Source organism: Lepidochelys olivacea, assembly GCF_965140295.1.
Source record: "Lepidochelys olivacea isolate rLepOli2 genome assembly, chromosome: 7".
Classification (NCBI taxonomy): domain Eukaryota; kingdom Metazoa; phylum Chordata; order Testudines; family Cheloniidae; genus Lepidochelys; species Lepidochelys olivacea.
This window is the reverse complement of record NC_140417.1, coordinates 85346935-85358832: the sequence shown is the minus strand read 5'-3', so window position 1 is coordinate 85358832 and position 11898 is coordinate 85346935.

The following is an 11898-nucleotide window of genomic DNA, read 5'->3' as shown; positions in this document are numbered from 1 at the left end:
CCTTCAATAGATAGTTTGTGAGCTAGATGATTGGTCTACTTTGTCAGTTCTGACTGGATGCCTGAAACTTTTAAAAACAGGAGACTAATCATAGAACTGTAGAAATATAGGGCTGGAAGGGACTTCAAGAGGTCATCTAGTCCAGCCTCTCCTGCTGGGGCAGGACCAAGTACAGCTGGACCACCCTGTCCAATGTTTTTCTAACTAACAACCTGTTGTTAGTAAGTAGTGAACAACACACATTCCATAGAAACTTTCAAAATAATCACTAGTGCTAAAGTTTGCCAAGTTTTCAAGATTAACAAAATTTTTCACCACAGCAAGGCAAATATTCAAATACTTATGACTAATATGACTCCAGAAATAATGGTGGACAAAACTTTATTTCAGAAATCCATAGTCAATCTGCTTGCTATTTGGCCAACACTAGTCAGAACAACATTGAGCCATTTGAGTGTCCACCTATGAAAAAAAAAATACATGCGTATGCTTCTAAAGCAAAACAAGTCCCCCACCCTCCTTTAAAAGGTAAGAAAGTGATGGAAGTGAATCTTTGCCTGCTTTGCAATTCAAAGAGGCTCAGATCCTCCAATTAAAGGGAAATGAAGTTATAAATAATTTATAGCGCTGTAAATATGCACAGCCCTTAGTGGTAGTGGTGGAATTGTGGTGGTTTATTTGGACAGAACTGAATATGCAATTGCTTTTTAGCGAGGGGGGAATTGTACCGAGTCACTTTTTACTATTTCTGTAAAGTTGCCTTATTGAGCTGATTCCTACCAGCAGATGTCTCACTCCTACAGAGCATGCCATAGCCTGAAAGACGCCCTTACCTTAACCAAACGTTTTCACAGAGTGCAGAGTGGCTTGGCAGAAGGCTGCAGCATTGTCTACGAAAGAGACCAAAACTCTTTTCTTGGGCTGCCCGAGGATGAGGATGAGGATGGTGCAGGGAATATATTGGTTGTTCCCAGGGCCAGGAGGAGAAGAAGAGGGAAAGTGACAGCTCAGAGGAAAGATTAAAAAAAACTGTGGGTGTACCATGCCTCTGCCAGCCAGTTGAAGATGTGGCACTACAAGATTTCACTTGTAGTTTCAGATGAAACTTCAAGGTAAAATTAGAGCCAAAAGGTAACTACTAGGCTGATGATATAACAGGTGGTGGTGCTAGTATTAGTTATTACTACTAGTAGTACTATAGCCTCAGCCACCACCAGTCCACCTTACTTCTGCCTTCCTTCAGGCTCTCAACGCTTCCTCCTATACTTCCTTCCTGTCTGCTTATATAGGCCTGGGTGCTAGGGGGCATTTTCATCCAATTAGCCCCGCAACTGCATCAGCACTCAGTTAATTGGTCTCCTGTCTTTCAGTCAGAGCTGAATTAATGTAAAGAGGTGGGGATTTGAGTGACAAGGTGCTGTGTTAGCGCCTGAGTCCGCACACCCTGTTACAGACATATATAAGTATTTTTAACTGTCTTTGGTGCAATATGTGTCTTGTCCATTATGGAAAACGGTCAATAACACTGTGTACTTTGCTCTGCATTTCATATCCCCTCACATCTCCTGTTCTGCTCTTTGGTCTGCTCCTCGGCCCCTGCTTCTTTGCCACATGGCCCATATCTCCTCCTGTACCCAGCACAACATTTCCTGATGCCTGGTTCCCTTCTCCCTGTACTTTCCTCTGCCTTGGGTGCTTGGCAGCTCTGGGCTGCTCTGTGGCTCTGGTCTGGTCCCTGATAGCTCCTGTTTTCTCTTATTCTCTTAACAATCAGTAGGCTTCTTCTTATTCTCAGCTGCTTTTACAATCCTCCAGGCTGTTCTTTGCAATGGCCCTGGTCTACACTACGAGTTTAGGTTGAATATAGCAGCATTAGATCGATTTAACCCTGAACGTGTCCACACAACGAAGCCATTTTTGTCGACTTAATGGGCTCTTAAAATCGATTTCTGTACTCCTCCCCGATGAGGGGATTAACACTGAAATCGACATCGCCAAGTTGAATTTGGGGTAGTGTGGATGCAATTCGACGGTATTGGCCTCTACGAGCTATCCCACAGTGCTCCATTGTGACTGCTCTGGACAGCACTCTCAACTCGGATGCACTGGCCAGGTACACAGGAAAAGCCCCGCAAACTTTTGAATTTCATTTCCTGTTTGGCCAGCATGGCAAGCTGATCAGCACAGTTGACTGTGCAGATTTCATCAGCAGAGGTGACCATGGAGTTCCAGAATCGCAAAAGAGCTCCAGCATGGACCAAATGGGAGGTACTGGATCTGATCACTGCATGGGGATACGAATACGTGCTATCGGAACTCGGTTCCAAAAGACAAAATGCCAAAATATTTGAAAAAATCTCCAAGGGTATGAAGGACAGAGGCTATAACAGGGACCCACAGCAGTGCCACGTGAAACTTAAGGAGCTCAGACAAGCCTACCAAAAAACCCAAGAGGCAAACGCCCACTCGGGGTCAGAGCCCCAGACATGCCGCTTCTATGATGAGCTGCATGCAATTCTAGGAGGTGCCCCTACAACTACCCCACACCTGTACATGGACTCCTGTAAGGGAGTCTCACGCAATAGGGATGAGGATTTTGGGGTTGAGGAAGATGATGAGGAGGTGGAGGTTGAAGATAGCGTACACCAGGCAAGTGGAGAAACTGTTCTCCCTGACAGCCAGGAACTGTTTATCAACCTGGAGACAGTACCCGCCCAACCCGGGCTCCTGGACCTTGAAGGTGGAGAAGGCACCTCTGGTGAGTGTACCTTTGTAAATATAATACATGGTTTAAAAGCAAGCGTGTTTAATGATTAATTTGCCCTGAAGACTTGGGATACATTCGCTGCCACTACAGCTACTGGAAAAGTCCGTTAATGTGTCTGGGGATGGAGTGGAAATCCTCCAGGGACATCTCAATGAAGCTGTCCTGGAGGTACTCCCAAAGCCTTTGCAAAAGGTTTCAGGGGAGGGCAGCCTTATTGCGTTCTCCATGGTAGGACACTTTACTACGGCAGGCCTGTGGCAGGCACGTAGTCTGGAATCATTGCATAAGAAAACATGGCAGCGTGTTGTCCCGGTGTTTGCTGGCATTCAAGCAACATCCGTTCTTTATCTCTGTGTTATCCTCAGGAGAGTGATATCATTCATGGTCACCTGGTTGAAATTGGGGAATTTATTAAGGGGACATTCAGAGGTGGCCGTTCCTGCTGGGCTGTTTGCCTGTGGCTGAAAAGAAATAATCCCAGCTGTTAGCCACGCGGTGTGGGGAGGGGTGAAGTGATCATCCCAGAGAATTGGGTGGGGGAGGGTTTAGTTGGGTTTGTGCTGCACGTTAACCCGAAAACATCAGCCCCTCCTTTTAAATGGCCAATGTGTCTTTTTCAATTTTAATCTCCCTTTTTTTCCTCCCGCAGCTGCAAATGTTTCAACGCTGCAATTAGCATCTCCGTCCCAGAGGCTAGCGCAGATAAGTAGGTGAAAAAAAGGTACTTGCAATAAAATATTCTCTGAGCTCATACAGTCCACCCAAACTGAAAGAGTCCAGCAGAATGCGTGGAGGCAGACAACGGCAGAGTCCAGGAAAGCACAAAATGAACGTGAGGACAGGAGGGACGTGCTCAAGAGGACAAGTGGCGGGAGCAACAGGAGAGGTAGCGGGATCAAGCGGAAAGGTGGTGACAGCATGATGGAAGGAGGCAGGATGCAATGCTGAGACTACTGGAGGATCAAACTGATATGCTCTGGCATATGTTTGAGGTGCAGGAAAGGCATAGACCACCACTGCAGCCCCTGTGTAACCGCCCGCCCTCCTCCACAAGTTTCATAGCCTCCTCACCGAGATGCCCAAGAACATGGGGGGTGGGGAGGGGGAGGCTCCGGGCACCCAACCACTCCACCCCAGAGGACTGCCCAAGCAACAGAACGCTGGCATTCAATAAGTTTTGAAATGCAGTGTGGCCTTGTCCTTCCCTCCTCCCCCACCCCACCCGGTGCTTCTCCCCCCCCCCCCCGGGCTACCTTGGCAGTTATCCCCCTATTTGTGTGACGAATTAATAAAGAATGCATGAATTTGAAACAACAATGACTTTATTGCCTCTGCAAGCAGTGATCAAAGCGGGGAGGGCGGTTGGCTTACAGGGAAGTATAGTGAACCAAGGGGGCGGGTTTTCATCAAGGAGAAACAAACAGAACTGTCACACTGTAGCCTGTAACTAGAGCCTAGAACTGTAGCCTGTTCAACCATGAAACTGGTTTTCAAAGCTTCTCTGATGCGCAGCGTGCCCTGCTGTGCTCTTCTAACCGCCCTGGTGCCTGGCTGCATGTAATCAGTGGCCAGGAGATTTGCCTCAACTTCCCACCCCACCATAAACGTCTCCCCCTTACTCTCACAGATATTTTGGAGCACACTGAAAGCAGTAATAATAATGGGAATATTGGTTTCGCTGAGGTCTAACCAAGTCAGTAAACTGCACCAGCGCGCTTTTAAACACCCAAAAGCACATTCTACCACCATTCTGCACTTGCTTAGCCTATAGTTGAACAGCTGCTGACTACTATCCAGGCTGCCTGTGTACGGCTTCATGAGCCAGGGCATTAAGGGGTAGGCTGGGTCCCTAAGGATAACTATAGGCATTTCAACATCCCCAACAGTTATTTTCTGGTCTGGAAAGTAAGTCTGTTGCTGCAGCTGTTCATACAGACCAGAGTTCCTGAAGATGCGAGCGTCAAGTACCTTTTCCAGCCATCCCACATTGATGTTGGTGAAACGTCCCTTGTGATCCACCAGTGCTTGCAGCACCATTGAAAAGTACCCCTTTCGGTTTATGTACAGGCTGCCTTGGTGATCCGGTCCCAAGATAGGGATATGCGTTCCATCTATCGCCCCACCACAGTTAGGGAATCCCATTGCAGCAAAGCCATCTACTATGACCTGCACATTTCCCAGAGTCACTACCATTGATAGCAGCAGCTCAGTGATTGCGTTGGCTACTTGGATCACAGCAGCCCCGACAGTAGATTTGCCCACTCCAAATTGATTCCCGACTGACCGGTAGCTGTCTGGCGTTGCAAGCTTCCAGAGGGCTATGGCCACTCGCTTGTGAACTGTGAGGTCTGCTCTCATCTTGGTATTCTTGCGCTTCAGGGCTGGGGAAAGCAAGTCACAAAGTTCCATGAAAGTGCCCTTCCTTATGCGAAAGTTTCGCAGCCACTGGGAATCATCCCAGACCTGCAACACTATTAGGTCCCACCAGTCTGTGCTTGTTTCACGGGCCCAGAATCAGCATTCCACGGCATGAGCCTGCCCCATTGCCATCAGGATGGCCAAATTACCGGGGCCCATGCTTTGAGAGAAGTCTGTGTCCATGTCCTCATCACTCTCGTCACCGCGCTGCCATCGCCTCCTCGCCTGCTTTTGCAGGTTCTGGTTCTGCATATACTGCATGATAATGTGCGAGGTGTTTACAATGCTCATAACTGCCTCGGTGATCTGAGCGGGCTCCATGCTTGCCGTGGTATGGTGTCTGCAAGAGAGCACGAGAGCAGAGTTGCAGGGGAAGCAGTGGTTGGATGACCAGTTTTGCAGACCTACTGCACCGTCTGCTGCCAGGACACAACAGCTGAGCGGGCTGCATGCTTGCCGTGGTATGGCGAGACAAGAGCAGCTGAGCAGAGTTGCAGCGGAAGTGGCCCTACGAGACCACCAGGAGAGCAGGAGAGAAGAGTACCAGCGGAAGCGGTGGATGATGACAGTCATATAGAGGACCTGCGAGGTGGATTCATAGCATCAGGAGAGCAGAATGGCAGAAGAAGCAGTCATTCGATGACGATGGTTTGCAGACCTACTGCACCGTCTGTTGAAAGCAGTATGGCACCCACATGGAAAAAAGGCGCAAAACGATTGTCTGCTGTTGCTTTCACGGAGGGAGGGGCGACTGACGACATGTACCCAAAACCACCCGCGACAATGTTTTTGGCCCATCAGGCATTGGGAGCTTAACCCAGAACTCCAGGAGACTGCGGGAACTGTGGGAAAAGCTACCCACAGTGCAACACCCTGAAAGTTGACGCCAGCCTCTGTACTGTGGATGCACTCCGCCGACTTAATGGGCTTAGTGGGGACACACACAATGAACTGTATAAAATCGCTTTCTAAAAAATTGACTTCTATAAATTCGACCTAATTTCGTAGTGTAGACATAGCCCGGAGGAGGAGTTATTGCCACGTGACCTGCTAGTGTTCTGAACAACACCTTGCATACATGGACCTCAGTCTGGGAACTACTGCCATAGATCAAGACAACCAGATCGTATAATCAAAAATAAAAGTAACTATAAAGAACTAAAGTCATGTCTCCCTGAGCTAACACAGTGCTATCCTCTGTAACTGTCTTCACCAAATGGAACATAAAATGGCTACCAGTCTCTGCAGACAGTAGAGTCCTTAATGATTTAAAGTTGCAGTATGCAGAAAGACAAAGGATAGTCAGAGATCTACTGTAAACACCACACTGACTTCCTGCTTTCCTCACAGTGTGAAGCTCAAATGCCTTAAACAATGGTTTAAAAGAATCACTCTCTTCTAAGGGCCAAATGCTACAACACCCTGAGCGCATTCAGCTCCCATTGACTTCAGTGGCACAGGACACTCAGCATGTTACATGAGCGGGACCTGCACCTAAGCCCCTTTTCCCCATCCGTTTTGTTTATGGTACTTTTAATATCACTCACTCTGGCAGAGAAAATAGGAAGTTCAGCTTTCTCAGGCTCTTACAGAGACAATTTAGTTATAATGTAGCAATACTGTCAGTCTGAAACAGCCGTCTCCTTCACGATCTTACAAATTCAATTTTAACTTTTAGCAAAAGCTCTGAGTTCATATTTAATTGACTGTGACACTATTCACTTCTGTTTCACCTAAAACATTGCATGGTGTGGATGGCATTCTAAACCAGCTGCCGTATTTCACCCTGGATGTGGCTCCGTTTCAGTGGTAGGTGAATCAATCACTAAACTGTATGTCATTTAGCATTGTGCAGAATAATCCAATACATGTAAAGGGTACTATACAAATCTATAACAACAATATTTTCAGTGTGGGAAATTTCTAATTGCTCATATAACAGGTTAGATTTCTGAGGATGATGTTCAGATAGGCAGATTTAGAGCTGTCCAGAAAACAAGAATTCTATTTTGTGAAAAATTTTGAGGTTTCGTTCTGCATTAGGATGAAACTGAGACTGTTGGAATTTTTGTGTGAAAAAGCAAGGCAGTGAAGGGAAGAGACATCTCCCCCTTTCACCTTCTCCCACCCCAATAGCCCACTGAATCTGCCTGATTAGAGCTAGGACTTGAATTTTAGCAACTCTGGGCAGGGAAACTTCTCTCCTGTTAAAAGAAAAGGAGGACTTGTGGCACCTTAGAGACTAACCAATTTATTTGAGCATAAACTTTTGTGAGCTACAGCTCACTTCATCAGATGCATACTGTGGAAAGTGTAGAAGATCTTTTTATACACACAAAGCATGAAAAAATACCTCCCCCCACCCCACTCTCCTGCTGGTAATAGCTTATCTAAAGTGATCACTCTCCTTACAGTGTGTATAATAATCAAGTTGGGCCATTTCCAGCACAAATCCAGGTTTTCTCCCCCTCACAAACCCACTCTCCTGCTGGTAATAGCTTATCTATTCTCTCCTGTTGAAACTGTTGGACACTGTAGTTAAATAATTAAATATCCATTGTGCCAAAGAGACAAAGTGAGAGCCTGACTCTGTAGCCCACTGATTAAGTCACTCATCTGGGAGGTGGGAGATGCACATTCAAGTCAGTGCTGCAGATCAGGTGAGTGGCAGGGTATTGGCTGTTCTGGGGTGGGAGTCTCTGTCACTGACCTGATATTCCATCCTGGCGCTGAGAAGCCTTTCTGACCAAAGTTTCATTGAAAGGGATAGTTTTCTACAAAAAGTGTTGGTTTTGATGAGTCAACGTTTTTCTGACAAAAAACATTTGTCAAAAATCCTGAAACAGCTGTAGGCAGACTGTAGCTGCATATCGGGGTAACTCTATTTTCACTAAGAGGGTGGTGAAACACTGGAATGCGTTACCTAGGGAGGTGGTAGAATCTCCTTCCTTAGAGGTTTTTAAGGTCAGGCTTGACAAAGCCCTGGCTGGGATGATTTAACTGGGAATTGGTCCTGCTTTGAGCAGGGGGTTGGACTAGATGACCTTCTGGGGTCCCTTCCAACCCTGATATTCTATGATTCTAAGGGGGCACATTTACGGCCTCTATTACTTTTATATTTCATCCAGACATGGCTGATTTAAAAAATTTAGTCCACCTGTTGGATCTCTTAGACACAGCCTCTTGGCAGCCAGCCAGAAAGCTGCTATAGAAAATCGCAAGCTGAGACAGGGATGATTTTCATTACCGATGAGCAGCTCCTCCATCTCCCTGGCAACTCATCCAGATGTGCCGCTTGTAAACTATTGTTAAATTCATAGATTGTTGTGGGGCCAGCAAAGCATCTTTCAGAATTTATACTGCAGTCTGGGCATATTAGTGGATAACTCTGATCACTGACCTTGTATTACAAATGCCTCTTGGCTGTTTGTTTCTATTCTCTGAATATTCCTCTTTTCACCACTGCCTAATTGAGTTCACATTTGTTAGGTTAGCTGACAAGACTGTAGCTAGCTGCTTCTCAGTAGAGCAAAGAGCTATTTAATTTCAGTGATTCTTGATGTTTGTCCGTATTTGATGCCCATACTTCACCATCTCCATTTTAACTGTGTTATACTGCAAGGCTAATAAAATTATTTTCAGAAATAATACAGCAAACCAAGGGGCAGGTGAGCAGAGGGGAAATGATACAGGAAGGAGAGGAAGCAGCAACTGTAATAGGTACTTCAGCCACTCTCAGCCAAGACTCCAGGAGGCAAAACAGATGAATTAAAGACTGAACTGTTCACAAGGATTTCTTTCTGCATTGATAAAACGTACATTTGGGGGACTGTCTCCAGAGAATTTAAGGTAAGGTAGCCAGCTTTAAATTTAGTGCGAGGTGAACTGGATTGCTCAATGGATTTGTAATAGAATAAGATGTCTGTTAAAGTTACAAAGCTGATGTTAGGATATAGATATTCAGGCCTGTCTGCAAAGGCCTGTACTTTAAGAATTTAGGTGTATTCTTATCGCTTGGCTAGTTCTAGAGGTATAAAAGAAAGAAATCACTGTCTGCTGGTGTAAGGGCCTTCTCTTACTGTGACAGTCTGAGGCCCTGTTCTTAGGCTAAGGCCTTTGGCTAAGCAACAGAGGCAGCCATAAGCTGGGAAGCGAAAGGTCACATCCTCACATTCCAAACTAGTCACATTGAAATAAGGTGCTATTGGGCTGTTAGGCACTATCAGGACAGGACTGTATTCCTATCACCTCCAGAGAAAGGGAAGTGCCTAGAAAATGTAAAAGGAAACTTAGTTTGATAGCATCCTGTCTGGCAAGAACTCACTTATCAATAGCTGGGATGTGAAATCCTCACTTCTGTATTGTTTTGTCATTATAGTTCCCACTTTGCTATTGTTTGTCTGTATAATCTCTGTCTGGTTCTGTGATTGTTCCTGTCTGCTATATAATTAATTTTGCTGGGTGTAAACTAATTAAGGTGGTGGGATATAATTGGTTACATAATCATGTTACAATATGTTAGGATTGGTTAGTTAAATTTCAGGAAAATGATTGGTTAAGGTATAGCTAAGCAGAACTCAAGTTTTACTATATAATCTGTAGTCAATGAGGAAGGGTGTGGGTGGGCATGGGGGTAAGAAAATTGGAATCATGTTTTGCTAAAGGGGGAAATGGGAACAGGGAATGGGAGTAAGGAAGTTGGAATCATGTTTGGCTAAGGGCAGGAATGGGAACAGGGACACAGGTGTAAGGCTCTGTGGTGTCAGAGCTGGGAAGGAGGACACTAAGGAAGGAAACTGGAGAATCTTGTGTTGCCATGGTTATTGCCAGGGCTTATATTCAACTGGAGCTGTCTGGAGTGGAACTCCAGTAAATATTTTCACCCCCCTGGAGTTTTTATAGCATTCTGAGGGGGTGGCGACGGAGAGCGGAGGGCGGGGGAGGGCTCCAGGAAATACTCTACGAGAATTTAAGCCCTGATTATTGCTCTACCTGTCCAGTGGAACTTCAATTTCTAGGGCCACAAACTAGTAACAGTTATGTCTATTTTTAGACATGGAGAGGTCTAGATTAAGGTATGGTGAGTGCATTTTGCCTACTCTCTGCTCTACAATAATGTCTATGCAAATGTGCATGTAAAGACAAGAAGAAGTTTGGATCTCAGTGGCAGAGATTAAAGCATTCAAAGGGATCAAGGAGGTCTCGGTCTTTTTCTGCATTTCCTTTATATTATAAATACCCTGTCCTATATAGCCATTGCCTACTGCTGTAAAACACATCCATGTCAGATTACTAATTTTGGTTCACCATTTTCATTATATTACTCCTAGGAGTTGTTAGACTCTTGACTAGTATCTGATGATGGACAGGTATATCAGGAAAATCCCCATAGTATTACTCTGGGATAACTGCTTGCTGCTGCTGATAATTTAGCTTTTTAACAGAGAAACTTGCTGCAGCAGAATATGAACATCATTGATTTTTATTTCAGATAAGCAAAGGCAAAGTGGGAGGACAGTAAGGGGCACCTATTAAAGAGAAAACTCCTCTTGCTGTCTGCCATTATGTTTTTGTCCAAGAAAAACTTTCCCATCTAACCTGGGTCTCTTTCTCTCTCATCTCATGTTTGCCTGAACGTACCTTCATGTTCATTAAAAGAAATGGATAACACTTTAAGACTGGCAGGCACTTGGACTGGCATGCACTCTCATTCGGAGTACTGAAATGAATACCACAAAGGGCACCATAACAATTCCTTCTCTATCTAGCAGGGAACCTGGAGATGTGTGAAGGGGAGGGGAGAAGACAGAGGTAGTGGAGGTGGGAATTAATGCAGTCCTGGGTTGGATTCAAATGAAATGATCAGCTTCAACTTCAGCATGCTGGGCTTATAGCCCAATGTAATGCTGCTGCACTCCCCACATATGCTATATGAATAGCAGATTCTAATACACAGAATACAGTGGCTGGTCTCTGAAGAACTCTTTTGTAGAGGGAAAAGATGCAGCACACTATTAACAAGAACAATCCTGACAGGAGGCTTGAACTCAATTCTCCTTCTCCAAATTAGCAGGGATTTGGAAATAATGTTAAGGTAACACTAGGTTTTTGGGGAAATATTATGGCCTACATTTCTGCTAATAATTCTCACCTTCAGCCCTGAGGTGCCTCCTTGGGGGGGCCCACAGCTACATGCTGGGAGTAACAGGCTTGGCTTAGCATTCAGGAATGCCCTGAGTGCTAAAACCCTAAATTCCCTAAAACCAATACTCAGGAATCAGGGTATGTTCCTTCTCAGTGGTGCTGGGATGACACCAAATCCATTTTGCCTTCTACCTGCCTCCTTTGAGGGCAACTTCTTTCATTACTGTCATAAATATAAAGGGAAGGGTAAACCCCTTTGAAATCCCTCCTGGCCAGGGGAAAGCTCCTCTCACCTGTAAAGGGTTAAGAAGCTAAAGGTAACCTCGCTGGCACCTGACCAAAATGACCAATGAGGAGACAAGATACTTTCAAAAGCTGGGAGGAGGGAGAGAAACAAAGGGTCTGTGTGTCTGTTATATGCTGGTTTCTGCCGGGGATAGACCAGGAATGGAGTCTTAGAACTTTTAGTAAGTAATCTAGCTAGGTATGTGTTAGATTATGATTTCTTTAAATGGCTGAGAAAAGAATTGTGCTGAATAGAATAACTATTTCTGTCTATGTATCTTTTT